The sequence below is a fragment of the Coenobita brevimanus genome, chromosome 23, assembly GCF_032717465.1.
Source record: "Coenobita brevimanus isolate Jiangsu-jjx chromosome 23, ASM3271746v2, whole genome shotgun sequence".
NCBI classification, from domain to species: domain Eukaryota; kingdom Metazoa; phylum Arthropoda; class Malacostraca; order Decapoda; family Coenobitidae; genus Coenobita; species Coenobita brevimanus.
Window position 1 is genome coordinate 26,716,320 of NC_136976.1, and position 21,088 is coordinate 26,737,407.

Sequence of the window (21,088 nt, forward strand, 5' to 3'; positions counted from 1 at the left end):
GCACCGGGCATCTTCCAACGTCTTATGAATTACGTATTGTCCGGAATTTTAGGACAAGGAATAGTCGTTTATCTTGATGATATAATTATCGCAACTACTAATATAAAAGAACATCTCCAGAAAATAGACCTACTCATACAAAAGCTTGGTGATGCTGGTTTAAAAATTCATTCATTCATTGCCAGACGCCACGTATCCCAGACGGGGTGGCCAAGGGCTTAGTTTGTTTTGCAGGGAGGGGCACTAATCCTCCACCAACCCTACTTGACACGTAGGGATGCCAACGGCATCTGGTGTTCCCAGGCGGTCACCCATCCAAGTACTAACCAGACCCAACGTTGCTTAACTTCGCTGATCGGACGGGAAGCGGTGTACTCAACGTGGTATGGCCGTTAAGCTTTCTAAATGCAAATTTTGCTTTAAGGAAATAAAATTCTTAGGCCACATACTAAATGCTGAAGGTATTCACATCTCCAGTGATAAAATACAGGCAGTGAGAGATTTCCCAGAACCCACTACGATAGACGAAGTTAGATAATTTTTAGGTCTAGCAGGGTATTATAGGTCATTTATACAACAGTTCTCTCATATAGCCTTTCCTCTAGGTTGAGCAGTGTATATATTACACAGGAGTATATATTTACTAGCCAAGTTCTCGTAAGACCCCTCTTCTTATTTCCCTTCTCCACAACCTTTTGGTTCTATGGCTAGCCCCCTTCTGACTCTCTAATCTCTTCCATCTTATTCAAAAGAGCTAGCGTCACTTGTACTATACACGTGGGAATGTTCTAGAATCTTTGTGTGTGTGTGTGTGTGTGTGTGTGTGTGTGTGTGTGCGTGTGTGTGTGTAGTCACGAGGCGCTGTTTGCGGGCTGTGCTGGTGTGAGACATACCAGAGGGGTGCTAACGTCATTTCCTCTGGCCAACTCCTGCTGACGTATTTCCTATTCCCACACCTTGACTGGTCTATAAAGCTATGAGTTGTATTATTATAATATGGAGTCCTGACATTTTAACACCCTATCGTTATCTTGTCCATCAACAGCACCCATCCTCAGCAACTGTTTCTTTACCTATCTACAAATGAGCAAAAGGACTACAAAAATCAACAGATCTATTGGCAGATGATGCAATGCGACAAGTGAAGAGATTGAGTGGGAGAGAGAAACAGATGGGAGAGAAATAGCTTGATTTCTTTATTTTCTCTAATGCTTTGGGCTCTCTGAAGATGGATTCTTTGTAGGGTGAAACCTTAGAGAAAATATAGAATTCAAGCTCAAACCAGTGTCTCTCCCGTCTAACTCCCAGATCTGTTGGTCCTTTCGAGGCTGCTTGTTACAGTGAAGAATAAGGCTATGACAATTCTGTGACTGAAGATAAGGAGAGCAAAGCAAGGAGGCTCTACTCTACAAAAATAATACAACTCATCTTACCCATAACCCCCGATTTCCATCCTTCTATCTTTGCTTTTATCTATAGCTTCCTTTCTGGTCGTTCTATAGCCGCTGTTGTAGACGGCCATGGTTCTTCTCCTAGATCTATCATCACTGGTGTTCTTCAGGGCTCTGACCTATCACCAACTCTCTTCCTTTTATTCATCAGTGACCTTCTAAGCTGTACATCTAACCCTATCCACCCGTACGCTGATGATTCCACCCTTCACCTTTCCATTCGGCTCCCACAACGTTCATCTCAGCGGTTACTTCAACAAACAAGGGATGAGGCTATGGCACACCTAATGTCTGACTTGGCTCGTATCTCTGACTGGGATAAAAATAATCTTGTTTTTAATGCATCAAAAACTCGGTTTTACACCTATCAACCCGGCAAAATCTTCCACAGGAATACCCATTAATGTTTAAAAATATCTAGCTCAGTCCTGCTTCATCCTTGAACATGCTTGGGGTTTCATTCACTCGGAACTTATCTTGGAAAGATCATATTACATCTCTTGTAAAATATGCTTCCAAGAGATTAGGTGTGCTAAGCCGACTCCGTACTTTATTTATCGCAGCACAGTTGTTGACCTTATACACGGGTTTTATTCTCCCCTGTGTAGAGTACAACTTTCATGTAGGGGGAGGCTCCTCACATACAGTTCTTCTCAGGAGGATTGAGTCAAAGGCTTTTTGTCTCATTAACTCTCCTCCTCTGACAGGCTCCTTTCAACCTCTGTCTCTTTGTCGCACTGTTGCACCTTTATCTCTTACCTATCACTACGTCAACGGTCACTGCTCCTCTGAACTGTCCGCTTGCATCCCTCCACCTCTACGAGGGGCGCGTAGCACCTGTCTAGCAACAAACTCTCAACGCTTTTCTGTCCTACTCTCTAATGCAGGAGTTACGCGTTACTCCCAGACCTTCATTTATGCAACAGGTCAACTCTGGAACTGTCTCCCTTTGTCTGTATTTCCTAGTTCCTATGATCTCCAGTCTTTCAAACGCAGTGTGTCCAGGCATCTCGAAATAAACGGATCTTGAATTTGGCTCTCTTTTGTATTGTTTTTGTTTTTTTTCTTGGAAGAAACGGTTTGCGGGCTCCTGGCCTTTGGTTCATTCTTTCTTGCATAAAAAACTATAGAATTCTCTCTCTCTCTCTCTCTCTCTCTTCTATCGACCAGTCAGCAATTCAGTCGATCAATCTCTTTGTCTATCTATCTGTCTATCCATCTGTCTATCTATCTCACCATTCAGCCAGAATTTTCAGGTAACTGTCCACACTTCCTCTTTGTGTTACCATCATTCTCCCCCCTTCCTTGTCTTTTTTCTTTCCTTAAATCTTTCTTTTCATTTTTCTTCTTCCATTGATCTTTAACCCCTTTCAGTTGTGTAGAAGCAGTTCTTAAATCTCTCTCTCTCTCTCTCTCTCTCTGATATTTAAAAACACTTTTCATACAAACATTCTATTTAGGTTCTTTTCATGATACCTCCACCCCGAGTCTCTCAAACGATAAACCACTCACAGTCAACAAAAACGCTGTTTATTCGTGAGCGTGGTTAGGTGTTTCGTCTTTTTCCTTTTATCCATTCAGTTCATTTAATGTCTTTCAGCCTTCGGCTTGTGTAAGTATTTCATTTACTCCTTCCTCACCCTCATGATGGATTAAATCATAGAAAGGCGACGGAGAGGGTGCCTATTGATATTACTAAAAGGACTTCCTTTTTTTTTTTTGGGGGGGGGGGGTTGCTGTTCATGTTGTAAAGCCAGTATAGCTTTTTCACGTTTTATTTATCCACCAAAGTCATTGAGGATCAGTAACTTCAAGGAGATTTTGTTTATTATTATTATTATTATTATTATTATCATTATTATTATTTTATTATTATTATTATTATTATTATTATTATTATTGTTATTGTTATTGTTATTATTATTACTAGTACTACTACTACTACTGCCACTAATACTGCTGCTACTACTACTGCCACTACTACAATGACTATTACTACTGCTGCAATCATTAGTAGTACAAATATTAATGTTACAAGCATATCCACCACAGGTCTTTGCAAGTATTCAAGTTCGACAGAAACTACACATTTTCTTGCGTTAGCTGGGAGAGAATTTCAGAGATGTCCTAACCATTAAGGAGTTAATGGTGGGAGTATGAAGACCCTCTACCTCTTATAACTCATTCTCAGCTTAAAAAAAAAAAAAATCATCAAAAGCTACCTGGAATGAAATACTGAGGTTGTCCTGAGCATGTGAATCATTAGTGACAGTATTTATACGCTTAGGCTCCTATGACTCACTTCCAGCAAAGGTAAATCGCATAAAATGGAATTAAGTGCAATACTTGAGTTATCCCGATCGAAAGAGTTAATGGCGACAATAGTGACAGTTGAATAAAATCGTCTGTCGTTAGCTGGACTAGAGCCCTAAGTCGTTCGGGTCACGAGATTTTATGAAGGCAGTCCTAGGCTCTTATAATGAACTGTATTCAGTGAACATTACTACCGTTACCTGAAATTGGATAATCGGGTTGCCGGGAACATAAAAAAGATAAAGTGCATAAAAGTTTGGATTCCGCGAAACCAACTCCGCATTGTATTTTGGCTAACGTCAGACGATTCTGCTATGCTCAAGGAACATCTCTGGCACTTAAAATGGTAATACTGCCACGAACAGTTTCTCGTTGTTTCATTCCAGATAATATTGGACGACATAATTCACCTCAGAAATTTACTGCTGTCAAAATATTTACTGTTTTACTACAACTACTTTTTCTTTACATATTTTTTCCTCTCTCTACCACCAGGCAGCTTAATTCACCTTAGTGGATATCTTTCGTAGGGACTGAGTTAGAATAAAAATCCATCCACCATGTTTCGGTATGATGATGGTCTGTTATTTTGTTCGTCTATCTATCTATCTATCTATCTATAGCCCGACGCCCTAATCCCGCAAAGGATGGCCGCAGACAAAACGCCTCCAAGTCGCTCTGTCACCCACCATTTGACTCCACCCCCCCAGCTCACTCCCCACTCCCTCATATACCTCTCAACTCCATCCCTCCACCTCATCCTCAGTCTTCCCCTCCCTCTCCCTCCCTCCACTTCACCCACATACACCGTCTTAGTCAGTCTTTCGTTCTCCGTTCTCTCCACATGTCCACACCACCTCAGTGTATTTCTCCTAATTTTCTCAACCACATCCACATCCACCCCACAACGTTCTTTCACTTCTTCATTCGTCAACCTGTCCCTTCATGTCTCTCCACATGCTCCTCTCATGTAATTCATTTCCACTGCTCTCACTCTTGACTTGTTCCACTCTAGCAAGGTCCATGCCTCGCTTCCATACGTCAGGGTAGGGATGCAGTGACTTCTTAACTTCCATGCTCACCTCCCTATTTCTCATCACTTCTTTCAGTGAACCAACAAGCTTCCTTCCCTGCTGTGCCCTTTCACGCACTTCATCCCCCAAAGTTCCATCCTTACTCATCACACTGCCCGAGTACTTGAATGCACTTACATTCTCCATATCCTCACCATCCAACGTCACTGTGCATTCTGTGACTTCATTCCTCTCAAACACCATAACTTTACTCTTGTTTACATTCACTTTCAGATTCCTCTTCCTTCACACTGTCCCAAATTCATTGGGTACGTTAGAATTCCGAATCGGAACGAGAATTCAGAATCGGAGGGAGATTTCCGAATCAGAGCTACTAGTGCCATTTGTTGTTTGTTTTTTGCTATGAAATATCTATCAGATACCTTTCTTATCACGTAATGACTTTAACTGGTTGGGTTTTAGTCATTTCGTCGCATGTTTGGTCTTGTATTTTCAATCACGGAGTCTGGGATATGGGTAAGTTTGAAATTTGGAGTTTTTCATCAGTGAGCACTGATTAATGAGATTTGGATATATATATATATATATATATATATATATATATATATATACAACACGCATTTCACCTGCACCCAATAATGTATATTAAATTGTAATAAATCTTAATTTCAGTTACTTTCCTTCTTTTCTTCTCTTCCTTGCGATCCTATGTGGCAACATTTCTGCGCTGCAGTTGCTTAATCGGAGATTTCTCACATCTTTTTAGCCTACTCGGTTTCATTATACAAACACCTTTCAGGACTTATCTACATTTATATTATTATTATTATTATTATTATTATTCTGTCATCCATGGCGGTGACCCCGTGACCCATTCTATCCCAAATTCTGTGATAGGTTGGAAGCATTAAGCATGCTCCCAGGAGATGGCAGGTGATTTAGGGATTAAAGGTCAGTGAAGGATTAGGGTTAAGGCCTCTGGGACTCTCAGGCTTTTCACTCCTGAGTGTGAAATCACTTCCTTACTCTGACCATGTGTTTTTTACCTTCTGAGACAGTCATGTGCATAATTATTTAAAAAAAAAAAAAAGTCTAGAAAATGCCAATTTTCTCTGAATACGGCCAAAAAAAACGGCTAAAATTTCTAAGAGGCTAAAAATAAGGCTAAATCCAGGAAAATCAACCAAAAACGGCTAAATTTAGCCTGAAAAGGCTGAATCTGGTCAGCGTGTTACAGCCCCATGACAATTAAAAAACGGAAAATGCATCCCACTGCAAACAAGAACACAAATAAAGAAGTTAAAAACACATAGGACCTAAATACATGTAGTTACAGCCCAACCCGTTTCAATGTCTAGCTGCGATTCGGAAATTTCAAATTCCGATTCGGAAATCCCGCTCCGTTTCGGTAATCTTGCTCCGATTCGGTATTCTTACGTACCGAAATTCATTCACCAAATCTTGCAACTCTCATTCATCTTCACTCAACAACACTGTATCATGAGCAAACAGCAACACCGGAATCTTCCACATCTCACCCTCATTCATTAGAGCCACCCCTACATCCACTGTCCTACCTTGCACCTCCCTTACAACCCCATCCATGTATATATTAAACAGCCATGGAGACATCACACATCCCTGTTTCAGTCCCACATTTAGATCAAAACTCATTCAGGCAACCATCCACTCGCACCGTAGCCCTAGCTCCTTCGTACATACGCTTCACAGCACTCAACAATTTCCCCTCCACTCCATATATTCTTAACACCTTCCACATAAGTTGCCTATCTATTCTGTCATAAGCTTTCTTCAAGTCCATGAAGGCAGCATACACTTTCTTTCCTTTCTCTAGATACTTCTCCACTAAACATCTTGGAACAAATATCTGATCTACACACCCTTTTCCCTTCCTAAATCCCCCTTGTTCTTCTCCAACTAGCTCCTTTGTTATATGCCTAACCTTATCATTGAGTATTCTACCATATATTTTTCCAGTCACACTAAGAAGGCAAATACCTTTATGGTTACCACATACTTCTTTCTAACCTTTTCCTTTGAATAAAGAAACAGTTATACCTGATTTCCAGTCCTCTGGAACTCTTCCCTCTTCCCAAGCGAATCTACACAATTTCCATATCCACTCCACAGCAGTCTCACCCCCATACTTCAGCATTTCACCACACACTCCACCAATTCCTGGGGCCTTTCCCATCTTGATCTTCTTCATTGCTTCCGCTACTTCCGCCCTACTGATCTCTTCCTCCCTCCTCTCATCTCTTCTTCACCCAACCATTCCCCAGCCACTTATACTGGCACTGCTCTCACTCTCTACATTCAACAAATCCTCAAAGTGCTCCTTCCATATCCGCAACTTGTCTCTCTTCTCCATCAACCATTTATTATTCCCATCTTTCATTCCTCTACTATTTTCCCTTTCACACTGTCTTACTTTCTTTACCTCCTTCCAAAACAATTTCTTACTCTCCCTCCGTTTTACATTCAGGTTCCTCCCAAACTCTTCATCCACTTTCTTCTTACTTTTCTTCAAAATCTTCACCTCCCTTCTCCTGCTCACATATACCTCTCTCTTCTCTCTGTCATCTTCTCCCCTGCCTTTACTAGCTAGCCATTCACTATACTGTATGCCTTCTTTTGTTCCACAAATTGTAAATGTCAAATACGCTTACTAGGCTTAGGGTGACATTTCAGAGTGGCATGGCTACCATATGGTCGCCTTTAACCTTTTCATAACGGTCTGATCTTTTCATTAATCTCTGTATCAGTACTTTGTATATAAAGTACTATATTCTTACAACGTCAGACAGATGAATAGGCAACAACTTGCCTAATGGCAGGACGAATGTTTATGAAATTTCCAGAACTCAGATTTTTTTTTTTTTTTTTTTCACATAATAACTTTGTTACCACCTGCTCAAGGTTCTTCGGGTTAGAGATCTTTCGTCGTGACGGTGTAATAAAAAAATGCGTAGAATATTGATAATTATATTCGCTCCTCTTCTGATCGATTTTTATTTGCGTACTTAGTCCTCCCGCTGTGCAATAGTTTGAAATAATCTCTGATAGTTTTACAAGCAGTTCTGTATGTTGCGTTTGTGCTTGAAAACACGTTTATTTGGTTTTGAAGAGACCTCTTGTATTGACGGAGTTAGAAACAGTCTCATACACTGTCAAGCTGCCATACTGACTCTAAACTGAATAAAGTAGCTTGACCTACAGAAGAATAATTGTCCTGACATGAACAGCCTAACGTTCTCGGTATGGAGATGCGTTTGTTTATTCTGGCTACTTACTGAAGATGTTATTCAACTTGGGAGAGATACTGTATTGTGACTAAGAAAATGTAATCATTACAGTTTTCGGAAGGTTCACATCTTTATTTCATTTTATTTCATTACTACTTTATTGTTCCCCTCATGCCAGAGGATTTTGTTTAGCCTCCCTTATTGACTTCTTCATCATTTAGTCTTTTGGCATGGACGCATCTCATGATTAAATCTGCAGTACTGTCAGAAGCTCTTATTTAATATACTAGCGTTCCTTACTGACTTTCCTAGCATTTATCCTTTCAACCTAGTGACCTCATTATGATTACATGCATGCTACTACCAGACGATTTTGGTCAGTGCAAGCGAGTCGTTTTGTAGTGATGTAAATATTCACGCAAAACGTAATTAACCATATATAGGAATCCTGTAAAGCGTTACTTATTTTAATCTAGTTCTGCAAAATTATATAAATCAACTTAGGAAATGCACATAGTGCTGACCGAGTTGATAAAGGCTGTGTTACTCATCCAGTTTGAAAAATCTCCGGCAAACTGAATATAATCGTCTGTAAATAGCAAAAGTATAGTATATATATATATATATATATATATATATATATATATATATATATATATATATATATATATATATATAAAGATTACTATAGCAAAGTGGACAAAGTGCCTTTACCATGGTATACCACAACAGCCGAAGATCACGCGGGAAATGCGAGCGGCAGGTGGTGGAGGGGGCTACGTTAATTAGGCAATATATATTCAGTTCTTGGTTCAGGCATTTTGTTAGCGAAGAGCGTTTAGTTGTGAGTCCGCTAGCTAACAGTTTGGTAGTTGAGTTTGCCATTTCAGTTTGTTAGCTAAGAGTTTGTTGATCAACGGGTTTTTAGTTAAGAGTTTGTTAGTTGAGAGGTTTGTTAGCTAAGGGTTTGGTCATTTGGACCTTGTTAATGAGGAAGTTGCAAGTTCAGAATTTGTTATTTTATTAATTAAGTGTTTGTTAGATAAGGGCTATACTATTAACAAATTTCTTAATTAAGAATTTATTACTGAAGGATTGTTTGAGCTTATTAAGATATAGTTTGTCAGATACAAATTTGATAGTTTTGAATGAGTTGGTTGGGGATCAAATTTTCTTTATATTGCTAATTGTAATGTCATAATAGCAGATGGGAAATTCTGGTTTAAGTTCTGGAAAAGCGCCAGGAATCGTAAAAATGACAATTCATGTCCCGTGCGTTTCACATACTTCCTGTGATGCCGTGAAAAAAAAAAAAAAAAGTATTTCAGACTTTTTGAAGCGGAAAGTAAAATAAGGTAATCCGATAATAAGTACTACTTAATCCCCAGCTTCACAGTGTTCGTTTGCTTGTTTAACGGCGCCGAGCATGCTTGCATATGTTCCTATTTATGTTTGTACGTTTGAATATGTGACTGATTGATAGATCGACTGGTAAATTATCGACTATTTGATTGATTAAAAAAAACAAATCTCACTTTACATTCCGATGAAGCATTTACTATGGTGGTACCAATCTTAAGTGGCGGTTTGGGTGGGGCACGAACCTCTGTACAGTGGTGCCATGTGTTCCATACCCGCTAAGTGAACGGCTCTGATATATGTAATAGGCATCACAATAAGATAAACACATAAGAATATAATGGTAACGTGTGTATTATAATATATGAAAGAACAGTAAACCGATTATGCGTAAAATATTTATACGGCAATACCGAAACGTGGCATAATTATTTTACAGTGTTGCTTAAAAAAAGAATAGTCAATTTTATTGGCTGTTACCGTATTTCTGGGGTTGGTAATAATGTCACAATTATGATTATAAGATAATATGCAGGATTATAAGCAAAAATATGTCAGTTTCTTAGTTCAAAAAAATATTTACATTAAACCCTCGTGAGCGGCAACACTCACACACACCCAGTCCGACCTGGTCATCTGTGAGGGATAGAGGAATAGGCCTGTTTGGGGACACCTCTTAAAAAAAACGCGCCAAGACTTTAACCTCCTGGGTGGTGTGGAAATAAAGTCAAATTTACAATATGTACATTATAACGTAAAAGAAAATAACCAAAATTTATCCTAAAATACCACAGACGAGAGAGAGAGAGAGAGAGAGGGGGGGAAGGCAGACCAGGGGCAGTGTTGAGTGCAGCTTAGTGCGAGATGAAGGAAGGGAGGGAAGGAAGGAGGGAGAGAGTGATTGAATGAAAACAAATCATGGCGCCACAACAACGAGGTCATCTGGCGCCATATGTAAAACAATAATATTTTTAAACATAATTAGATATAATAAAAACAAAATAAAGAAATGAAAGAACAAGTTTATAAGTCACTCATAAAGGAAACAAAATTCCCAAGGGTGACGCACATCTCCCCAAGGAGAGAGAGAAAGAGAGAGAGAGAGAGAGAAAGAGAGAGAGAAGGCAGGCAAGGGGCAGTGTTGAGTGCTTTGTCAAGCTGAGGGAAAGATGAAGGGAGGGAAGGAAGGAGGGCGAGAATGATTGAATGAAAAGGCGCCGTAACACCGAGGTCATCTGGCGCCATATGTAAAACAATATAATAAAAAACAAAATAAAGAAATGAAAGCACAAGTTTATAAGACATAAATGAAACGAAATTCCCTAGGGTGATGCACATCCCCCAAGGAGAGAGAGAGAGAGAGAGAGAGAGAGAGAGAGAGGCATTGCGAGTATGGAAAACGTGGCAACACTGTACAGAGGTTCGTGCCCCACCCAAACCGCCACTTTAGAATGGTACGACCATAGTCAATCGCTCAGAATAAGTCGGACTCTCTCTCGCTGTGAAAAGGTACCAGCAGCACAAAGCAGTTAATTGCCTTCATGACTCCAAACTAGGACAGGTAAGAAATATCATTATTCCTACGGCACTCTCTACAGCACATGTCGACAAGGAAGCCAGGCCGCAGGTAGGGTGCCGAAGAGGTGTAGGGGAAGGTTTAGAGGGATGTGTAGTGGGCAGCACGTACACATTCTGAGGTTAGTCTTTAGGTGGCATGTTCAGTAATAAGGATGGTAGAAACTCTGTGGTTAGGCTCGTTGATTAATCGTAGTTAGGTTGTGGGTGGAAAGGTGTGGTATAAAGGTAGGTGGAATTTCTCAGTTTAGGTCCCTTGGGTAAATCGTAGCTTGGTTGTGGGTGGGAGGGTGTGGGAGAAATGCACGCATAAATTGTGAGAATAGTCTCGGGGGGTAATCGCAGGTAGGGAGTGGGTGGGAAATGTGTGAGTAAGGTAGGTAAGACATGCTGAGTTTAATTTCCTTGAGTATGTCGTAGGTGGGATGCTGGAGGAGGGAGGCACGAGGAAGTAAAAATTATGGGTACAGCTTTTTGGATAGGTCACTCTGAGGGTGTGGTAGGGAGAAAGTTCTGGGGAAGGAAGGTAGGCAGAAATTATGGGTGCAGGCTTCTATAGTGAGTCATAAAGTGGGGTGTTGGGAGGTGGGGAAAGACACGAGGAGTTGGGCAAGCAGAAAATGTGGGGTGGTCAGGTATCTTTGTTAAACTGTAGGTGAGGTGTGGAAGTAGGCATGAGGGGGAAAGGAAAGCACATACATTAATCATGTGGGGTGAAACATGATGGATAAGTCGAAAGTAACCTGTCTGAAGCAGGTACGAAGAGGATGTTGTGGTCGGAAACATAAGTGAAAATGGTGGTATTAATCTCACTGTCTGAACTGTAAGTGACGTGTAGTTGCATTAAGATGTTCTAGGTAAGGGAGAAGACAGACATGTTAATATTGTGAGGAGAAGCTTCATGAGTATCTTGCAGTCGGGATGTGGTGGGCGAAATATTGCAGGTAGAAACTGTGGAAGTGGCAGGTGAGATGTGAAAGAAGGTGTATGGGAACTGGGATAAGTGTGGTGTGCGGAAAGATGTAGAGGGAATGGGGTAGAAGTGGTGTGCGGAGTGGATGTAGAGGAAGGAGACGGAAAGTTTTTGTGGGAGGAAAGAGAGAAGGTTGACTGAGAGGGAGATAGGTAGACAGCTAGGATTTCGGGGCAAGGTAAGGGCAAGGATAGAGGAAAGAGGCAAATGGGAAGGTAGGTAAATAGGTATGTACGGTATTGGTAGGGAGGCAGGCAGACAGAAATATGGGTTCTTGCTCCTTTGGTAAGTCGCTTGGTTCTTGTGATGAACATCCTCGGGCGGGTTTAGGAACGTGAATAATAAATGACCACGTTAAAGGAAAAGCTCGAAGAACACACAACCTAAGTCAAATACTGAAAGACAATGCGAGCGTAAAGCTGGTTTTGGTGCCATAGCTGTATTCACCTGCAGCAAACACCACACACACACACACACACACACTCTCTCTCTCTCTCTCTCTCTCTCTCTCTCTCTCTCTCTCTCTCTCTCTCTCTCTCTCTCTCTCTCTTTCTTTCTCGTGAACCTCACTTTCCATTCTCCACTTCCTCCTTGTCTTTCATTTATTGTTTGTTTTCTTCTTCAGTGACCCTCTTTCTTTACGTTTCTCTTGTTTGTTAGTTCTTTTCTTCTGTTTTGCTTGGCTTCCTATGAACTCTTTTCCTTCCCTCATACACTTTTTCTCTCACTGTTCCTTATTCTTCCTTTCATACCTTTTTTTTTTTTTCCCTCTATTCACATGTTGTGCTTTTCCAAGGGCTCATTCGTACGTTCATTTTTCCGGGTAATTCATTAACTGTTTTATTCCCTCTCCTGCTTCTCTCTCCCCTCATCGATATTTCTCTATTTTCCTTTCACTATTTTGGTCTGCAGTGCCTTGTGTTCCGTACTTCAATGGCCTTGTCTTGTAATGTTTTCCTCTCTCGGGCTCTCCTTCTCTCTTCCCTATTTTATTTTTTCGGGGGTGTGGAGATTCAATTCTCATGTCGTATATTTTCTGGCTCTCTTTCTTCCCTGATATTTCCTTTCTCTATCTCTCGTTCTTTCCTCCTTATTTATTTTTTTTTTTTTGGGGGGGAGGGGGGCTTTCTCTCTCTAGTCGTTTATCTTCCTGCTTGTTTTCTTTCCTACATCTTTGTTTCCTTCCTAGACTCTTGCTTTTTTGTACGTTGGTTCTCGGTTCTTCCCCCATTTCTCTCTCTCTCTCTCTCTCTTCAATTTTCTCTCACTCTCTTATCCTCCCTTTTTCATATTCTTTTCTTATTCCATAATGTATCCTACCTTGCTTTCCTCGCGCTGTCTTTACTACTTTCATTCTAATTCTAATTCTTACACTTTCCAAGTTTTCATTGTCGCCGACTCCTCTCTCTCTCTCTCTCTCTCTCTCTCTCTCTCTCTCTCTCGAGCCACGCTTTCCATTCTCCACTTTCTTCTTGTCTTTCATTTATTGTTTGTTCTCTTCTCCAGCGACGTTTTTATATTTTTTTTTCCTTTTTCATTGACTTCTTTTCTTCTGTTTCGTTATGAACTCTTTTTCTTCCCTCATACACTTTTTCTTTCGCTGTTTCTTCTTCTTCCTTCCATACTTTTTTTTTTCCTCTATTCACATGTACTTTTCCAATGGCTCATTCTTACGTTCATTTTTCCTGGTTATTCATTAACTGTTATATTCCTTCTGCATCTTTCCTCTCATCGATATTTCTTTGTTTTCCTTTCACTATTTAGGTCTCCAGTGCACTGTGTTCCATACTGAAATGTCCTTTTCTTGCACTGTTTTCCTCTCTCGGGCTCTCCTTCTTTCTTCCCTATTTTATTTTTTTGGGGGTGGGGAGTTTCATTTTTCATGTCGTTTATTTTCTGGCTCTTTCTTGCCTGATATTTCCTTTCTCTATCTCTCATTCTTTCTTCCCTTGTTTTTTTGGGGGAGGGGAGGGATTCCTTTCTCCTGTCGTTTATCTTCTGGCCAGTTTTCTTTCCTAAATCTCTGTTTCCGTCCTAGACTCTTGCTTTTCTTGTACTTTGTTTCTCGGTTCTTCCTCCATTTCTCTCTTTCTTCAATTTCCTCTCACGCTCCTACCCTCCCGTTTTCATATTCTTTTCTTATTCCATAATCTATCCTGCCTTGCTTTCCTCGCACTGTCTTTAATATTTTCATTCTGTTGCTAATTCTTATACTTCCAAGTTTTTCATTGTCGCCATCTCTCTCTCTCTCTCTCTCTCTCCAGACACACACACACACACACACACACATATATCTATCTATCTATCTATCTGTCTATCTATCTGTCTATCTATCTATCTATCTATCTATCTATCTATCTATCTAGAGAGAGAGAGAGATTTCATTCTCTTGCGTTGATTCCTCATTTATTTTCTCATATCCTCTCCTGTCCTCACTTCAAGCACAGTCAGCATTTTTCTTGTCTGAAACATTTCAGCATATATTATTCCAATTCTATCCGTCCGCCGAGGTTTTTATTCATTTTTCGCATTTACCTCTCGCTTGGGAACACCTGACTTTTCCTCAGTTTTCTGTTACGCTTCTCTCATGCTCCCTTCCGCCTTCTTGTTATCTCTCGGGTATTTTTTCTCCTGTGTAGACGTGAGCGTTTCTTCGACTCTCCTCATGATTACGTGTTTCTCTGTTTCTACATGTTTTCCTTCGCTTTTCCTCGAATTTCATTCACCTGTTGTCCTCTCCTACTCCTTTTGCCCTTTCATTTTTTTACACCTAAGAGGATTTCTCTCTCTTCTGGTGAAATATATTCGTGATTTCCCTCCACTCCATCCAATGGTACTTCGCTCTTTGCTAATTACTGTGTGTGTGTGGCTTTAGTCTCAAGTCTTCCTTGTCTGTCACCATCGTTTCTTTATTGTTAGATCGTTTTTTCATATTTCCCTTACTCTCATTTTGTCTGTTATTCTCATTTTCCTTCATTCCTTCATTTATTTCATTATTTATCTATTTTTGTATCTTGACCTTCCCTTTCCTCCATTCTTTTTCTTGTTTCTCTCAATCTCTTTCTTACCTTCGTCCATTATACTTCGTTTAATGACTTTCCTGGTTTTGCTTCTTGATCTCTCACCATCTTTCTTCCCTACGTCTTTCCTTCTTTCGCCTCTCCATCTTTCACTCTCATACTTTCTTCCCTCTTCGCCCACAAACCGTTTACTTTGTTCCAGTCTTCTAGCGTTTCCTATCTTCCAGATTGTTCTTTTCTTTCGCCATTCGTCTTTCCCTTCCTTTCCCTTCCCTTGCCTTTCTCTCCTTTGTTTCCCATCGGCTCCTTCCATGCCTCACTTGCCTCCCCGTTCCTCTGAGGCTGGAAGCGTGGCAACGCATCTTAGGGAAATCCATCTTGCTTTAGAACACGGGATGGTGCACGCATATCCCACAGGATGATTATACTCGTAAAGTGTGTGTGTGTGTGTGTGTGTGTATATATATATATATATATATATATATATATATATATATATATATATATATATATATATATATATATATATATATATATCTATATATATATATATATATATATATATATATATATATATATATATATATATATATATATATATATATATATATATATATATAGCTCTCTATCTATCTATCTATCTATCTATCTATATATATATCTATCTCTATCAATCTATCTATCTCTCTCTCTATATATATATATATATATATATATATATATATATATATATTATTTATTTATTTGCTTTAATGTTTAGTTATATGTAATTTTTTACATCGTAAATCTTATGTATCTCTCAGATGCATTGGATGTTGAAATATCATGACGATGGGATCTTTTTGTATTTTACATTTTTCCTCCTACGGACTGATTTTGTATGAATTAGAAGGGTCCCTTGGGACTTAAGTTAGAGAAATCAGTATTTAACCTCTACATTTTGAATGAAATCGTCTGCAGAATGTTTAATTTGTCCGTTTGAAGGGATTAATTAAATATTTTTGATACGCTGCCCGTAATCCAGGCGGCGTGGGGGCTTTGAAGCACCTCTTCAGTGCTGTTTATTCTCCATATTTCACCATCACACTTCACACACAATATGAATAGTTGTATTAATATTTGCAGCTTGCACCAGTATATAAAAAAAAAAAAGAGGAATACTGAGGTGCCATGAAGAAATAACTACATTGGAAGAGGTGTTACGGAATGTAAGTCATTTAGTGTACAACCCTGATCAATATGGTATGTTACATTTATGCATATGTAACATTGTAAGGTAAACAACTCACAAGAATGTATTTTATATGACACTGGAAACTTTATAATACTTCTTCCCTCGCGATTTACTTGGACATCATACCTCAGTATCGATAATAAAACGGCATAAATCAAAACCAAAAGAGTTATAAGATGCAGTTTGCAAAATAAGTTGCTAATGAAGAGTTCTCGAGCAGCTATCTAAGATTCCACTTGGAATTACAACAGAGAAAAGGACCAAGACAAGCAGAGCCAGCTGCAAAAATCCTCCATTGCAAACAAGCCATGACTGCAGGTAAAGAAATCCCAGGTGTTGATGAATTCATTAACTTCCCGCAAACACAGTGAGAATGGTGGTGGGGTGAAGATGGAGAGTGAGTGAGAATGATGGTGGGGTGAGGATGGAGAGTGAGTGAGAATGGTGGTGGGGTGAGGATGGAGAGTGAGTGAGAATGATGGTGGAGTGAGGATGGAGAGTGAAAGAAGGAGGGACGAGAGAAGAGGAAAGGAATGGAAGAGGGATGAAGAAGCAGGAAGAGAAGAAGAGGAGGGAAGGAGAGATAAGGAGGTAGGTAGAGAGAGGGAAGGAACAGATGAGGATGTTAGTAGAGGAATAGAGGTTATGCACGACCGCGGAGATGATAGAGGGAAGGTGAGATAAGGAGACAGGGGACATAATTGATGGTGAGTGAGGTAGAAAGAGGGAAAGGAAGATGAAAAGGGTGGTAGAGAGAGGGAGGGAGAGATGGGTGGAGGTAGAAAAACTGAAAGATAAAGTAGGGGGGAGGAAGAGAGAAGGAGGGAGGGATGAAAAGGGAGGTAAAGAGCGTGAGATGGAAGGAGAGATAAGAAAGGAGACAGAGAGCATGAGATGGAAGTAGAAATGATGGAGGTAAAGTACATGAGAGGGTAGAAGAGATGAGACAGAGAGCATGGGCAGGAAGAAAAGATGAAGACGGAGGTAAAGAGCGCAAAAGGGTAGGAGAGATAAGAAAGGAGATAGAGAGTATGAGAGGGAAGAAGGGATGAAGAGGGAGGTAAAAAGTGTGAGAGAGGAGGAGAATGAAGAGGGATATAAAGAGCTTGAGAGAGAAGGAGGGATGAGAAAAGAAATAAAAGGCGTGAGAGGGAAGGAGAGAAGAACAAGGAGACAAAGAGTGTGAGGGGGTAAGAGAGATGACGAGGAATTAGTGAGGGGAAAAGAAGAAGAGTTGAGTAGGTAGGCAGACAGAGAGTGAGAGGGAAGGTGAGATGACGAGTGACGCAGAGAGCGTAACACAGGTATGGAATGCAGTAAAAAGATAGTAGATGGAGTGAGAGAGGCAAGAAGGTAAAGTGGAAGGTAAAGAGAAGAAAGGAGAGACGTGAAGGGAGAAAAACTGTAGGATGAAGTCATCGGGTAGATTAGGACGGACAGCCCTGGGAGTTTCCCTATTCATCATGACAGATTGAACTAGAGGGGCTCTCAGTGGGGCGCATCTCTCCTACAAGGGCAACGTAGTTCTGGATCCAGAATCTGCAATACGATCCGGATCGGTCACAAAAGTTAATCGATTAGTCCCTGGGACATGGGTTATCTACCCACCAAATTTGGTCCAAATCTCTTTTTTAGTTGTTGAGTAATCCTGCTAACAGGCAGACAAACTAACAAACAAACATACAAAAACAGGGGTGAAAGCATGCTCTCCTTGTCGGAGAGAATTATTTTACCGGTGGATGGGCAGCGCTGGAACAGCGATGGACGAGAGAGAGAGAGAGAGAGAGAGAGAGAGAGAGAGAGAGAGAGAGAGAGAGAGAGAGAATTATAAAAGAAAACGGTAGTGTGGTACCCTTTTCCCATGGTTTGAATATAGATTAAAAGTACATCCAACCCCAACCACAGCGAGATTGCATATATGATTATTACCTCGACCTACTGTAGAAGAGCACCTATTATTTTTAACTCAACGTTCCCTCAGCAGGTTCAAGAGTCCCAACAGAAACGCTGTTGAATAATACGCAGGGTGCACGTGAACTTAATCCAGAATTCCGTTTGATTAATTATACAATGACAAAAAAGCCGAATGTTGTTTTAGCAAGTTCGGCTCTGGGGGGAGATGTGACTCGTGTGTGTGTGTGTGTGTGTGTGTGTGTGTGTGTGTGTGTGTGTGTGTGTGTGTTTTTCGTCCTTTCGCTCTTGACAGTATTTATCATTCCTCCTCCTCTTCCTCCTCATTCTTGTTGTTGTCGTTGTTGTTGTTGTTCTTCTTCTTCTTCTTCCTCTTCTTCTTCTTTTTATTATTATTATCATTATTATTATTATTATTATTATTATTATTAATCTTCTTCTTCTTCTTCTTCTCCTTGTTCGTGTTTTTCTTGTTTTTGTTCCTGTTCTTGTTCTAATTCTTCTTGCTCCTGTTGTTCTTCTTTTGTTCTTGTTCTTCTTGTTCTTGTTCTTATGTTCTTGTTTTTCTTATCCTTGTTCTCGTTCTTCGCCTTCTTGTTTTTCTTGTTCTTGTTCTTGTTTTTATTTATGTTCTTGTTCTTCCTATCCTTGTTCTTGTTCTTCTACTTGTTCATGTTTTTCTTCTTCTTCTTCTTCTTGTTCTTGTTTTTCTTGTTCCTATTCTTGTTTTTTCTTTTTCTTCTTGTTTTCGTTCTTGTTCTTGTTTTTGTTCTTCTTGTTCCTGTTCTTTTTCTTGATCATGTTCTTGTTCTTGTTCTTCTTGTTCTTCTTCTTTCATTTCTATCCCTTTCAATATTACCAACTTTATTTTGACGAGCCTTCTGTTTCTTCTTCTTCTTGTGCTTCATTTCTCCTCACTCTTCTTCAATTTCTATTTTCATTTCCTTTTTAATTCGTTCATTTTTCATTCTCATATTTTTCTAGTTTAGCGACGACGAAGGCATACCTATTTTTATCCAGTCAGTTTTATGTATGAATTAGTGTGTTTATAAATGCATGTTGGCAAAATGTGTCATGAATGCTTGATACGACTTTATTCAAAATTGGCATTTCTGTTATGTGGCGGTTCAGGAACAAGTGATTAATTTTTACTGCAGGTCCGCCAGAAGTCAAGGTCACTGCTCGAGGTCAAACATCCGGGCTCTCATACCGTAGCAGTTAGCACGTATTTTTAATTGTAACGAATGCATTTTTTTCTTCTTCCCTTGCTTTTGTATTAAAATTTATTAATCTACATATATTCGTCTTATTTGATGCTGTGGTTTACTCTTAGCAGTTCTTCTTTCGCTTATTTTGTATTTAAATTTTTCCATATTTTAAATATCCAATTCTCCCTGGCCAGATGGGAAGGGAAAAAGGAACTGTTGCGATTTAAGGAACGCCAGGTGACCAGATAGTTAACTACTTTAGTCAGACGACGTCTTTCATACAGTGTTCTTATCACCTGACGATTCATTACACTTGGATGGACGTACTGCAAGGGTTAATAAAGATTCCAGCTGACCTCTCCGCTTCGAACACGTCCTCTTCAGCTGAGTAAAATCGTGAAGTATCTACCGCAGCATGAAAGAGGCAGATATCTTCATTATGCTGTTGACCCCTAACTATGAGAGCGAGCTTTAAAAATACCATTGCTGCTGCCAGATAATTTTATTCCGCTAAAGGAGTTATGTCAAAACAACCAGAGAAAAAAAAATATTGCGGGAATTTTAACTTCAATGTTCATAAATACCATGAAAAGTTTTTTGTTTGAAAAATCATATCTAACCAAGTCATCTTGCACCTGTGTCGGTGACTTCACTGTGCAGCAATATGTCGCCTATCAGACCATCCTCATGAGTTTTTAACAAATTACACTCAAAACTGATAAGAAAAGGAATTGTTTTTGAGGACAAATTGATTATATAAACTGTCTTATAATTAATTTTCCTAAGGCACTGCGAAAATAGATTCTTTCCAATTTTTTTTTCTTTTTTACGCCCTCCCATTTCCCCATACCCTTATGGACTAGATCGAACTGCTGCTATGGTCTCTGCTCGCTTCATTCTCTCCGTCTCCTAGTCATAAAAAATTTCTCTTCCAGTACAGAAATCTATCAAAATATTCCCAATTTCATTTACACCTGGCACTCCTTACATTTCCGTCACTCCATAATCAATCTTTTCTTTCCCGAACTTACCATTAGTATTCTCAAGCAATGAAAATACTGGACGGATTGAGACGCCCACCATCCACTCATTCGATGTACGGTTACCCGCAGCTGACTCTGCACTGACTGACAAGCCAATGGTTTCACTTAAACCAGGAAGTCATTTACTACGATGGGTGGTAACCATATAGCGAGACTCGAGTGTTCCGTACATGTCAGGTACGTGATGAAGTGAGTTAGCGGTGAGTATTGTCCTTCCCTGTTTAACAATAATTGTAGTGATGATCATGATGATGATGATAATAATAATTATAATAATAGTAATAATAATAATAATAATCTATCTATCTATCTATTGCCAGACGCCTCAATCCCGTTTGGGGTGGCCACAAACAAATCGCCTCCAAGTCGCCCTGTCCCCCGCCATTTCACTGCCCTGCTCCCAACTCACACCCCCCTCTCTCATATACCTCTCCACCCCATCCCTCCATCTCATCCTCGGTCTCCCCCTCCCTCTTCCACCCTCCACCTCACTCACATACACCCTCTTCGTCAGTCTTTCACCCTCCATCCTCTCCACATGGCCAAACCACCTCAGTGTGTTCCTCACAACGCTTCCTATCACATCCACATCCACACCACAACGCTCCTTTATATCCTCATTCGTCAGCCTGTCTCTCCACGTGACTCCACAGGCTCCTCTTAAATAACTCATTTCCACTGCTCTCACTCTTGACTTGTGT

General features: G+C 40.0%; 1 non-coding gene across 1 annotated transcript; it reads right to left on the bottom strand.

Moving 5' to 3' along the window:
* Positions 1–278: 278 nt before the first annotated feature.
* Positions 279–397, bottom strand: LOC145393225 (5S ribosomal RNA). The gene has a single exon (XR_013896177.1). It is a non-coding gene; the product is annotated as a 5S ribosomal RNA (ribosomal RNA).
* Positions 398–21,088: the final 20,691 nt, after the last annotated feature.